We start from the raw sequence: 14,173 nt of genomic DNA, 5'->3' as shown, positions 1-14,173 counted from the left end.
CCGAAGTATACACTGTTCCAAGGTTTTTCTCGTGGTTGTAGTTTCCGTTCATGAATTTTTCGTATATTTCCGTAAATTGATTTTCAGTGTTCGATCACAAATAGCAATATAAATATTACATATATAACTCTTAATTGATATACTTTTGCATGTGCAGGTAACTGAGTGGACAAGCGGTGTTGCTGCCAATATCAGGGTCGTGGGTTCGAATCCTACCTCTGACCATACCTTTTCCCCAAAATTTTATATGCAAACTTACCAATACCACTTATTTGATCAAACGTATCGTGATATTTATGGTCTTTTTACTAAAAGTGATCATATTTACTCGTTGTAACAAAGTAGAATAATTTGTTTAAAGTATTTTAGATAAAAAGGCATGTTACCCGTCATAAGCGTACTAGAATGTAAATACTACAAGAGAAACATATAATTTTGTTTAAAAAATATGATACATAAATTTATGTAAAAATAAAACAGGTATCGTTAACATTACATTACATTTTTAAAAAATGATACCCGTGGTAACGTGCCTGGAAATCAAACCCACCGTGACATTGGTTAGCTGTAAAATATGGTAATTTTCAGGATACAAGTATTAGGTAAATTAACGAAAACCCCGAAAATATTTGCAAAGATTTATGAGTGCCAGGTCAATACTTACGGACATATTAAGAAAATAAACACAATCGTCTAACATAGACTTCATCAAAATGCTATATAAGTTTGCACTCATTCATCCATCTCTTCGTAAATAAATTGTTCTGCGGCACAGTTTTACTGCAACATTAATTGATACTAATTGTATGCATATTAATTAAATTATGAGATAATCGGCATGGCCTAATTTAAAACCCTCTGCCGTTTAATGAATCGGCCAATCAGCGCGCATTCATTAGCCCGAGGCGATAACATCTGGTTGAAGTGACCGCACGCACTAATCTGTATATTGCAAAATGTCTTGACATTAGCGTTATTCTGCAGAGGAAGACGAAGGCTCGGGTAAGTACTTATTTGATTTAATTTTTGATTAACTGAATTAGACAGGTTTTTTTTTCTCAATATGAATTCTTTTTGTAACAAGGCAAATCATGAAATACTTAAATTCATGACGTTGTTTATTTCATATCATATTTGTTGACTTCCTGATGAAGACTTAATAAATAGTCGAAAGGTTGTATGAAAATGGAGTTAGCCTTGTAATTCTCCTGTTCTCTGTTGTTGTTTTTTTTTTTTTTTTTTTTTTTTTTTTTTTTTTTTTTTTTTTTTTGATTAATCGGGAACACGAGTTGCTGCGATTTAAAGGAAAATATTTAATGGACAATTATGTAGATTAAATAATACACTTCAAACGAAATACTCTTTTAATTGCTAGCGTCAGTAAAAATTGTCTATTTATTATATAATTATAATATGAAAAAGGAAATTCAGAATAGCCGTTAAGTAGTTTCATTCATTCGTGAAATCTTTCGTTCATTCAGTCATTCAAGCACAATTAATTCAACAATTATTTCATTCATTTTTTCATTCATTAGTAGACAAAAATTCCAGTCACCAAAAGCTAATGTTGCAAGTGTTTGAAATAAAAGAAAATATCGTGCAAAAATATTTCATGAATACCATTGTGGTTAAACGAGAAAAAAAATTGTAAAGAAATAAATATATTTCGCAGAAGCAAAGTAGCCACGGCTAGTACATTCATTCATTCGATCAAAACTGGAATCTCATGAAAGAATTCATGAAGTTAGTATTTACGATCTTTTATCTTTAGAAAATGGGTAATCTAACTGACAAAATAATGCTTTTCTAGACTAAAATGTAAGCGGTTGTGATGCGTATTATTGTTTCATAGTATCATATCAAAAAAGGTTGGTTATAATAAAATTTCAGATTTTTTGAAAGTTTTATTCTCTTTCAATATGGAAAAAAACACCTACTCTAGATCTTTTGTTTGCCTAGGGTTTATATATTTTTAAACAACTGTAAGAACATTAAAAATCTCGCGGAAAGGTCAATCTGTGCATGTAAACGTGTTTTTACTCTAACCAGACCTGTTCACGTGCACAGATAGACCTGTGCACGTACATATTCAATCATCCTGAAAACAAAAAAGTCATTTGTTAGAAAAAAAATCGAGTATGTCTGTAATTTCGGTCTTAAAACATATTATGAAATATTTAGAAATCGTTAGATATTATTCATCTAACACATAAGTTTACTTTCTTGTAAATATATGAACATGATATTAACATATGAGCCGCGCCATGAGAAACCACATAGCGGCTTTGCGACCTGCATGGATCCGGATGCGCAGGCTGGTCAGGATCCATGTTGTTCGCTAACAGTTTCTCTAATTGCAATAAGGTTTGAAGGCGAACAACAAAGATCCTGGATGCGCGGGCTGGTCTGGGTCCAGGCTGGCCGCAAACGCACGATGGTTTTCCCTTGGCCCGCTCATATTTTTTATTATATATGTACACAATATAAGTAATTGCGTAGCTAAGTCTTTTATTTCAAATTACACCACCTACCGATTTTCAACGGACTATTACGAAATTTTCATAATTTACATATGTATTTCCGAAAGATTGGTTATTTTCAGTTTTCTGTTTTTTACCTATTTTGCAGCCATGACCAAACGTCTTTTTTTTAGCAGAGCGCAAAATGACGTACTTAAAAGTTTTCTAAGTAGCGTTTTTATATACAACAAAAAATCTTTTATTTTCTAGTTTGTGTTAAAATTTTCTCTCCAGTGATATAAAATTTGTCAAGTAAAATAACTGTAAAAATCATAAAAACTAAATTCCCGAGAAAAAAAGACGATACATAGACAGAATAAGGTGATATATAAATACAACGTAAAAACCATAAAATACCTATAAGTGTATTAACATATTTTATGACCCCCACCATAATGAACACTGGTCGGGAATGCTTATCCCTAGGCAATGTTGTAATACACAATGAAATTTTAAAATGTGATTAAATATTTGGCACAGTTAGATTATTTATGTTAAAAGTATCTGTGTGCAGGGGTGGGGGGAGATAACGAAAGGGGGGGGGGGGGTGAGATAACGCAATTTTCAAACTAAAAATTACTGTTTTAACTTCTTTTTAGATGAAAATTGAAAAGCGTTGTAAATTTAACGCCGCATTGAACATCAAACCCTCCTCAGCGTTAATGGTAACGACAGCGGAAAACTTCTTTATTGCCGCGGCAGTCCGGGTTCGATTCCCGACCTGCCATCTTTTATTTTCTCTTGATACATGGTCTTTTTAAATAGTTGAGAAACAAAAATTCCTATTCTGTTGTTCGTAATATGACCAAACTTCAATTTGAAAGATAGCCTTTATGATCTGAGTATCGAATACTAGTATTCGGTTACACTTATACGAAATAATGTAAATTATATTGATACTCTTATATCTTTTAATATTCATTTAGGTTAATCTATAAGATTTGGATACTGTGTCTAACAATTGTACTTGTTTTCTATTTCATACTTGAAATACAGGACTGCTGAATAAAGCATTTTAACATGAAGAGATAAAGACGTTTTTGGTGAATCATTTTACTTTTCTTTAAAAAAAATCTTAGTGAGAATATTATACTGAGCGCAAGACTGGAAATTCTTGAAAACTCTCCAGATCATTTAATAAAAAAAACAACAACAACAAAAAAAAAACAACATTTAGTGGCAAATATATCGTACAGAATTTGCTCATTTACAAAGTTTTAAGAAATGTTTGAAATAAATGAATCGCGTAATGGCGGACAGGTTATAGAACACTAATTAGCATATAACGACAAACAGGTTATGTGATCACATTTTTTTGCTACAATAAATGACTACGAATGTTTATGTTTAAGCTAGCTTTCGTTTTTAATTTAGATCACATCACTGCACTTAATATGCTTTTGAAGTTAACAATTGTTGCAGATAAAATCTCTCTTGAAAATATCTTCCCTACTTTTGTCGTGACTTTGTCAGTTTGAAGACAATTCTTCAAATGAGGTGGCTGCGTGTGTCGGCACTACGAACACATGCATTATATATAAATATAATGTTGGGGATAGATTTTAACGTAATATAACTATTAAACGCAATGAAACACTTTAAATAAATTGACTGTATATCTAGTTCTTTACGCGAAATGAGCACTTAAATGATGTCATCCCTGCCCACACGTCATTTCATTTTTCATATTTTTCACATCATTTATAGCGTTAAAAGATATCATTCTCTATATCTGTTAACTACAAGAGTCCATTTCTATAACCTTTAATGCGTGCAAATTCTATTTCAGGTTGACACAAGAGATTTTTCAATTAACTCCAACTGGACGACGATTTGTTTTCATGATAGAGAATACGCTTATGTGAGAAGTTTGGTCAATAGATGCTGACAGACAGCCCGGATGAGCCATCGTACTCAGTGACATTCGTACCTCACAGATTAAAAGCTTACATTTATTGAGATCATGAGACTGAATATTTCCTGGGGTGCATCATTTGTAACCTGCTTACATATTGAATTCCCAACACAGAATGCATCATGCATCTTTTCAAAGTGATAAATTTGAATACATCTTCAGACATTAGAAAGGATGCACTGCTCTTTTAGCAGACGGGAAATCGAAAAGCCTGTAGTGAGAATCAACATTCACTGGAATAACGAAAAAATTATAAACAGTAATAAAGAAGTGTTACTATACTGATTTGTTGCGTTAACGGTGCGGCACACATTTAAATGTGCGAATTGTTATTTTTTTTTCTATTAGAAACGAACATCTAAAATGCATAATGTTATTGATTGCTATAAGATTTCACTGGTTGTAGGTGCAGATGGGAATTTCCGGCTTCGAGGGTAACTGTTTAGCCGGGAGCCGGATATTCCCATCTGCATCTATAACCAGTGACAGAATCTTTTTCTTGCATACCGACATCAAGAAATAGTAATAATAATAATAAAATCAATCGAATGGCTTCTTTATAGAACTCTTTCTTATAGCAGCGTAATTAAACAAAGCGCGGGAAAGTAACGTCCGTAAACAGGAAAGATGTCATGACGTTTCATAGACAAATAACAATGTTTAGTTCCGATTTTGTTTTATCAGTTGCAGCGTAACGTTATGAATTTTTGATAAAATAACGTCCTTTGAATCGAGAAATGTATTATCAGGAACCAAGAGGAACTGTCAAGGTATTGCATTTTTATTTCGTTTTTGAAAGAAAATAAAACTACATGAATCATCTCCATATATGTAGTTCGTAATACGTCATTTTAAGCACGAGAGTCATCTTACACCCCGTCTGGTATGCAAGAATTACATTTTCTGCTTATTTCATTTGGACAAAAAATAAAAATAACGCATAATCATACGAGAAAAAAACTACTGTTTTTTTTAAAAGTATTTATGTTATATATAATGTTAATTTAATCTGACTTGTCTCTATTGATGATAATGTTTTTCTCATACCCTGTCTTTGTCTTGATTTTTCCTAACATACCATATTCTGCTAAAGGTTTGTTTAACCTTCATTCTATGTCATCTTTCAGTGTGTGCCCCATGTACCAGATTAATTCTAATAAAATAAAAATACGGGATAGTGCATATACGGGAAAAATCTGGCCAACGTATATTTTAACAATACTGTTCCGTGCATTTCCCGTATACGAAAAGCAAATTCAGTCTGTATGTGACACAAATACGGGATCTGTATCCTACGTATATCTTGCATATACGGGAAAAACCCTGGCCCGTATATCAACAAAATACAGTTCCGTATATCCCCGTATATCAGATGCAAATAAATTCCGTATATGCCCCATGTACGGGATCCGTATATTACGTATACCTTGCATATACGGGAAAAGTCCGTAGCCGTATATCAAAAAATACAGTTCCGTATATGCCCGTATATGTCAAAAGTACGGGATCCGTATACTTAGTATATCAAGCGTATACGGAAAAAATCCGATGCCCGTATATTTGAAAATACAGGGCCGTATATGTCCCGTATATTAGATGCAGTTGCAGTCCGTATATTTTCAAAAATACGGGCTCCGTATACTACGTATATCCGGAATATACAGGCTCGTATACGTGTTCCGTATATTCTTAAATACGACAAGTATACGGGATAAATTTCAAAGACCCTTCTAATACATGGAAATAAAATCTATGTTAAAGCAGAACACTAATAAACACCATTTCTAATTGATTTTTTTTGAAAACTCGTATATTTAATATATACGGGAAATATACATGTATGTATATTCGGCGTATACGGGATCCCGTATATGCATGACAAATATACGGACTTCCCGTATACTAGATGTTCCGAATACGGGATTGTATACTAGGTCCGTATATTTGTAATATACACTCCGTATACTCCCGTATTTTCGAAATATACGGGACCGTACACTCCCGTATATTGACCCTTTTTTCGCAGTGAAAGGGAATTTGAGTACAAGCAAATTTAAAAGTTTTGGTCCGTAAAATGTTTATAGTTACTTTACATAAGCATTTTTTCTTACATATCATGCCTTTTATTACATATATACAGTAATTACCTAGCGGAATGGCTTTTATTACATATATACAGTAATTACCTAGCGGAATGGCTTTTATTACATATATACAGTAATTACCTAGCGGAATGGCTTTTATTACATATATACAGTAATTATCTAGCGGAATGGCTTTTATTTGTACAGGCCTTTGAGTTTGGAATATGGTAAGCAATAAGAGTTGAGAAGTAAGGGGAAATTAATCTGTTTGCACACTGAGTGGTGTTAGCCACTGACCTTTCAAAGACGGTGTCCCACTGTGTCAGTATTGTCCTTGTTTGTCTATTGTTTTTTTTCTCGGTTGTTTTTTTACCTCTACGCACCTAAACATACACTATTAAAAGTGTTTTGAGAGACTGTGTTCATACAGCTTCGTTATTCTTATTTGATCTTTCTCCTTTAAATTTTACTTGTTCTATGTATTTTTGTGTTTATTTAACTGATATTCCTGTGTATTTTGAGCGGGTTCATTGCACGGGGCTATATGTTTTGAACGTGTTGTTCCGACTGGATCATTGTTTTTTTGTTTCATTGCGAGGGACTGTGTTTGAACTGGTTCATTGTGAGGGGTTGTGTGTTTTGAACATAACTGTTCCTACAGTTTCATTGTGAGGGGCTGTGGGTTTTGAACATACCTGTTTCTACGGTTTTACTGTGAGGGACTGTGTTTGAACTGGTTCATTTTGAGGGGTTGTGGGTTTTGAACTTAACTGTTCCTAATGTTTTATTGTGAGGGGCTGTTTTCTTTGTATGTGACTGTTTATATTAGGTTATTGCCTTTGTTTCTTATATAAATCTAGTGACTAGTTATCGAAAATAATACTTTGATACTCTGTTTAACATTTGCAACTTATACAAACAAATAGTTCTATTGTAGAATTGATTTATAACACAATGATGCAAGCTGAACCTTAAACAAGATAATAATATACAATTTTAAGGTATCACTTTACGATCGAAAAAACCGTGCCTAAAACTTTAATAAGCAAAACGAAATCAATTTGTTGACGACATGCAATTTTTCTATAAGAGTCAATTTCTGACAAGCATTCGGAGAAAAACTGAACCAAGACAAAATTATAGGTATTTTCTTCGCAAAATCAAGCAGGAATTCACCAGTATATAAGCACAATAGATGGACTAAAAATTATGTTAATACACGAGGAATCTATTGACAAAAATGAGATGTGGAGAGAAAAAAAAATAGCAAAATAAGAAGCTGTCTTCAAATTTTGAAGACTGACATTTAAGGGTAAGCTACTTGTATCAAATCATATGTAATATCTACAAAACAGTCTTGAGAACAAAGAACTCAGATTACCATGAACTTATTTCTATGGAATGACAAACAAAACACTATCCTTTTAACTCAATTAGATGAAGGCCTTAATAAGCGTTATATATTAAATATTCATGCTAGTTTTAATGTCCAAATAATATTTCAAGGTATAAAATAAAATGAACAAAATTGGAAAGCTATAGGGAAATACTTATCGAAAATTATAAACTTGTAAATGTTCCTCATCTGAAAACTTAGCTTTCAAAATGAAAATAAGTCCCTTTTACAAAGTCACTTTTAAACATCGGGTTGTTTCAGACCAATATCGATATCTGTTGTTAAAAATACATACATATTTTGTTATTCTAAAATCAAGTAAGAAAATTATACTTCAACTATGAGAATATTTAACCTTTGTACCCGAATGGCTCTGAAATTAAGCTCCTAGTCCGGAATCATTATAAAACCTGAAAATTGTAAAAATAAACAAAAATATCCAATTTTAGAGCAGAAAATATGTGGGAATGTAAGTTAAATGTCGATTTGCCTTGAACACATTTTTCTAGTTCGTGCCGTTCTATAATTGTATGTTGTCTTGCATGATGATGGCGTTACTTACCCCTCTTTCTATGCCATAATCTGGACCAATCTTTAACATATATTTCTCCTTTTACGTCCACTTCTTCCTCATTGTTTTTGTCGTTTATATACAGATACTATATACATTGTTGATGGGATGGCTATTTTATTAAGCACTCCGTCAGTATATTGTGGCTATTTTAAGCACTCCGTCAGTCTATTGTTTTCCTCCACAGTTTCTATTTCTGAGTTGACTACCTAGCGGTATGTGACTCCATTTGTGAGTGATTTTCTTTGCGGTGTGTGGCTCCATTTATGGTGTGTAGCTCTGGCTGAATTTGCTGCGTTCGATTTGTTCAGTGATTTTTTTTATTTTGTTCAACCTTTCGTAAAATATTCATAAATGCCTAAATGTTTGGATCCTACTACCATTATGATCACAAGATATGGACACAATATTGATGGAGCGTTATAAGTTTTGATTACTGTACATCCATGGACTGCTTCCCGTTAGCGCAAATATATTTACCTTTGTATATATACGTGGCCAGGGTACTAATTTTAAGACATATAAAAAGCATGGTGCACTAATTGTCACTAAAAATGTAACATAAATGTCTTTGTTTAGTTGTTTACGTTTTCATTGAAAATTTGTCCGCGAATACTTAATTACGCATATCTTTCGTATTTTATCACTTTATTTTTATTGCGTATATAAACGACTTCCCATGAAGATCATTGTGACTTTTCTATCGTGTTTTAATACAGGTATGCTAGTCTAACAAACCAAACATATAGTCATGATTAAAGTATGCAAAGAATAATTGATTAAGACCAATTACCATTAAGTACCGAAACGTCAAACAACAAGTCACGATAAGAAAAATATATTTAGAAATTTTCATCAGTTCAAAGTTCTATAGAAAACAAGATTAAGCTGACCAAAAGGTTCCTTTTAGCACATATGCAATGCTTTGTCTTTTAAGAAAGTCTGATTTTAGCATCATGTTACAGATGTTTAATATGACAGTGCTGAAAGTGTGTTAGTTTAAATTATGTTCAATATTAAAATCTTCGAAATTCTGTACAGAAGTAGCACTCCGCTGTATGTTTTCGTCATGTGATTAACACAAGCGAGCACCTGCATATTATGTACACAAACACTTTTCACATATTCATTTACGAAACGCGAGAAAACGATCTAGACAGATTTAAAAAATGAAAAGAAGCATTTGCAAACCTGAACTTCAGCATTTGCAAATTGCACAGATTTATCTGAAGCTATAAAACATCACGTACCCAGCGACGATTTCATATCATGATTATTTGGCAGGAGTCTATTTTTAGATAATGCATATTCATGATATTTGTCTCTATTCTACAAGTATCAAATATTCAATGGACGAGTTAGTACTCTATACGAATTATTGTTCCTTGTCAGCCTACTGTTAATAACATGCATTTCGCTATAGATTTATATAAAGACGTATGTGAACACACAATATAATGGCATAGAGGTTATTTGTAATGAATATGCATGATGGCGGCGCCCTACTGGTATTCGGATTCCTTTGTCAGTACCCTTGTATCCATTACCTGCTCAGTGAAGTGTGAAATGTTGACCGTAAGTGTTCCTTCTCAAGAAAAGTAACAATAAATGTATAGTTCTAATTTTGCTGAAGTTCTGGTGACTGAAGATAAGAAGGCCGGTTATATTACTAGACTAAAAACTTGCGACCGAGAAGAAGAAGATTACTAGACGAAATGTCCGAACCTCAAACTAATTCCAACAATCAGTTTTATTGCTGATTTATGATCTTTAGTTAAGTATACAATACAGGAAAAAAGTCCTCAAAGAAATACAAGCCAAACTCTGAATATTAAGTTAGTTAAGGGCAGCTGTCTTTTTTAGTAGATTTTATTTTCTCACAGTATTGCAATTTTACCTACAATAAAATCAATTAAACAAAATATTTGTATGATTTCTTTATTCACAAATATTGATATTATCAAGCACCTCACCCACTTGCAGTAATATTGTGAATACATTTTTGTTTCAAGAATCTCCTATGAATGTTTTTTTTCTTGTTTCTGACTTTTGAGATACACATGTTTGGTATTATAAACTTTAGAAATATGTATGTATAAATTTGGTTAGAAAATCTGTTCTGAATTTGACACCCAACGCTTTATGACAAAGATAAAGATGGTAAAATACTAAATAAGTGCTAGAGATCTAAGATCTTGAAGACTAACAACACACGAGTGGAAGGCAGTTTTATCCTTTTATTGCTGATTATATGTGCCAGTTGCCACTTGTATTTCAATTAAATTCGCAATACTATATTGTTCAAAATTATATCATATCCACGTATCCTAAGTGTCGGCTAAGTTGAACAGGAGCATAAGTAATGGGCCATTGGCTAACTTTTACAGATGATTGTTGATTGTTTATTTTGAACAATGAATTAGTGTTTTATTGCACCTGTAGAAAATCTCTTGTTTGTATTTGATCGAACGTACGTGACAGATTAATTAACGGTTGTAATGCATACGTCAGTTATATTGTTCATTTATCATGCGTTAGTATATCTTGCAAGTAGAAATAGGTACAATAGTCAAAACTAAGGAGTTGAGTAAGGTAGGTAATTTGACGACTGTAGTTAAATTTAAGCTTACTTGAAACAGCACATTATTTGAACAAATATTAGTTTTTAATAGTTTGATAGGTATGTGAAAAGTTTATGTTTTTGGATCAAAATCTTTTAATGCTCGCGTCGATTGTATATGTGAAATACCCACAGTGATTCCTCTTGTTTTACTGTGGCAGACAACGTTTCAGCCTATGGTCTTTGTGAAGTCATACGTACTTTATAGAGATAGTACCTTCAGATAAAAACATGGAGTCAAGGATTTTTAATAGGATATATGCATGATTTTTAACTACTTAACTGAATAGCCGTACTACTCATTGACAAGGAAATCCACCACCACCCTCTCGCTCTCTCTCTCTCTCTTCTTCTTCTTCTTCTTTTTTTTCTTCTTTTTCATCTTCTTTTGTTTATCAATATTTTGGCAATGGTTTTCAAATTACTAACAGTTAAGATGATGTTAAAAACATATTAAATTAAAATCTCATTAATATTGAATAATGCTATTGTTTCATGTTTTACATTTTACAACCTCAGCCCGGTTCCAATATTAAACTCAAGTATGCACCTCCTGGACATAGGAGCCAATATTTGTAGAAAAGCACAAGAATGATAAACCAAAATTAGTAAAAGGTGATGTTATTTTTGCAACTTATGTTGGTAAGTTACGATTTTTAATGCATTCATCTTTATACCAAATTATAGTCAATTTCCTTCTTTAGATCAGTTACGTAAACTAAATTATGTACAAATAATAAATAATAAAATAATATAGAATAAAAAAATAAAAATAAATAACAAAACAGAGATAAATATAGATATGAAAAGTGATGCATATCTAAAAGAGAGTTATATGCCGTGCTTAATAAAATATATTTAGTTGTTACGATAAATTTGAAAGGCGAGATAAATCAAAAATTATCTATGAATAAATTATGTTTCGATGCCTTTGTACTTCATCTAAATAAGTCTTTGATACCATCAGTATTTTAAGAATCTTGAAATTTCATTCTGCAGACGTAAGTACTCTTTCATTTGTTTAAGGGACCAGTTTGAAAACAAAAGTTATCTGTATATCAATGAATTGAAAATGACAAAACTATAATATTTTTATTCTTTTATTTTGTCTTTCTTTATTATTTTTTTTTTTTTTGTAAATTGGAGGGCTGAATATCCCGACCGAACAAATCTATGTCTTGATATGTAAGAAGTGATGGGATGCGTTTACTAGGGGGAACACATATGCGGTAGTACATGTTTATACTGACAATATGCGCAATTTGGATAAAAAGGAGAGGATTAGGGCAGCGTTTCTGTACAGGATTCATTAATATATGACAGTAAAGTTGGTAGGCAGTTGGTAGTTGGTAGTTGAACATTCGAATAACCAACTACATACTAGTTGCCAATTGGTTATTCAAAATTTATTGGAAACTTCTACTACTTTTAAACTCAAAATAAAACACAGTCTAGCAAAATTTATCAGTTTGGAGGTGTATGGTTTTCAATTTCGCATGAATATGCAACTTCTTACTGGAATGTAGCTAGTTATTCATATTTTGAAAAGATCCAGACCTATTATGATTTATCATACAATTTAATTTACTGCAAGATATCAGTATCAAACACTTAATGTATAGATGAGTTTTGAAAAAAAAAAACATTCAAGAGAGCCAGTTGCCAATTCGCATGTGAATAACCAACTGCCTACTGGTTTGCAGTTGGTTATTCGACATTTTTCAGGAAATCGTTTTTGTCAAAAATGATAAAATCATTCAACCTAACATTTCATTTGCTCTAAAATTTTAATATTCAACACTTTCAATGTATTTAGCAGTCTTCATGGACATCAATAGAGCCAGTTGCCAATTCGCTATCCAGTTTCCAATTCGTAACCCTTTTTTGAAATTCTGTCATTCAGTTGAAAATGATTTATTCTTTCAATTCAATCACTAGTTTGTCTTCAAAATTATTTTTAACTATCGAAATGCATTCAACAGAGTCAGTACCAATTCACAACATGTCGAAGAAAATCTTTTGTTTTAGACGTAAAAGAATAAAATAATTCAATTTAACATTTAAAAATTTGTCCCAACTCTTCATTATCTAACAATTTAAATATTTAGATGAGTCTTCGAAACATTCTACAGAGCCAGTTACCATTTCGCGTGCTAATAACAAACTGCCTAGTTTCAGGAAAACTGTTTTTTGTCAAAAACGATAACATCATTCAGTTTAAGATGGAATGCGCCCCAAATTTTTTGCCGAATTTCGTCCTGAAATTTATACTGTATAAAATTCAAGATATATGCGATTGAGCTCCGGTTTTACTTTGTCGCCATATTGTTCGTGTTTTTTGCTATTGTGTCACAAACATGGCCCCTGATGTCACTTTTCGTGTAAGGCCCAGTTTCGGGTGCTTTCGGCATTTTTCCTTTCCTGCGCTCTGAATGTCATATCAACTAATAATACAAAATAATTGTCACTTAGCATTCAGAAAATGCTACTTAATGGTATGAAATTCAGCGAATTAAGATTTACGCCTAGGACGTCAGAGACGATATTGTGATGTCAAACGGAAAAACTCACATCAAGTTTTGTTACAAATTTTGTCTTAAAATCCAGTTTATAAAAAATCGACTCGATAAAAAAACGTAAAATTTTGGTATGTTGTTTCGCAGTGTGTGTTTTCGTCTAGTAGACACATAAATACTTAGGGGTCACCGACATTAATTTTTCAATATTTGACGATATTTTACCCCTACCCCATTTAGAAATGACGCATTTAATCGTCATTTTGTTTTTAAACAAAATAATCTAAAGAATATGCGAAGCTGCATGTATTAACGGTAAATTCGGAATGAATTGATGAAATGAATCGACATGGAAGTATTGAGAGACATGTGGTGAGATTTGCTTAAAACGTGTTAAAGAAAAAGTCGATCTTTTTAAAACATGTAACAACATTCAGGTGATTACGGACATGTTCTGAAAAGAAGAATTGTAGATATGAAATATCTTAATGAGGTATTTGATAAAGGGTGTAAATTGTATAAACGACATTTTGCATCTATGGATATCATCGA

The 14,173-nt window shown here is 32.3% G+C and overlaps 1 protein-coding gene across 2 annotated transcripts in view; it reads left to right on the top strand.

Annotated features, from left to right (window-relative positions):
• Positions 1-14,173, top strand: part of LOC123525721 (uncharacterized) — a 31,406-nt gene that overhangs the window by 4,558 nt on the left and 12,675 nt on the right. The window contains exon 1 of one of the 2 annotated variants that reach the window (XM_053538706.1): positions 10,949-11,077. The exons of the other annotated variant lie outside the window; for it this stretch is intronic. The gene's annotated coding sequence lies outside the window, so the exon portion shown is untranslated. Of the gene's footprint in view, positions 1-10,948; positions 11,078-14,173 lie in introns of those variants that run through there. 2 annotated transcript variants of the gene reach the window in all.

Source organism: Mercenaria mercenaria, chromosome 3 (genome assembly GCF_021730395.1).
Source record: "Mercenaria mercenaria strain notata chromosome 3, MADL_Memer_1, whole genome shotgun sequence".
Lineage (NCBI taxonomy): Eukaryota > Metazoa > Mollusca > Bivalvia > Venerida > Veneridae > Mercenaria > Mercenaria mercenaria.
The sequence above is the reverse complement of the archived record's forward strand: the minus strand, read 5'-3'. Positions and strand labels throughout refer to the sequence as shown.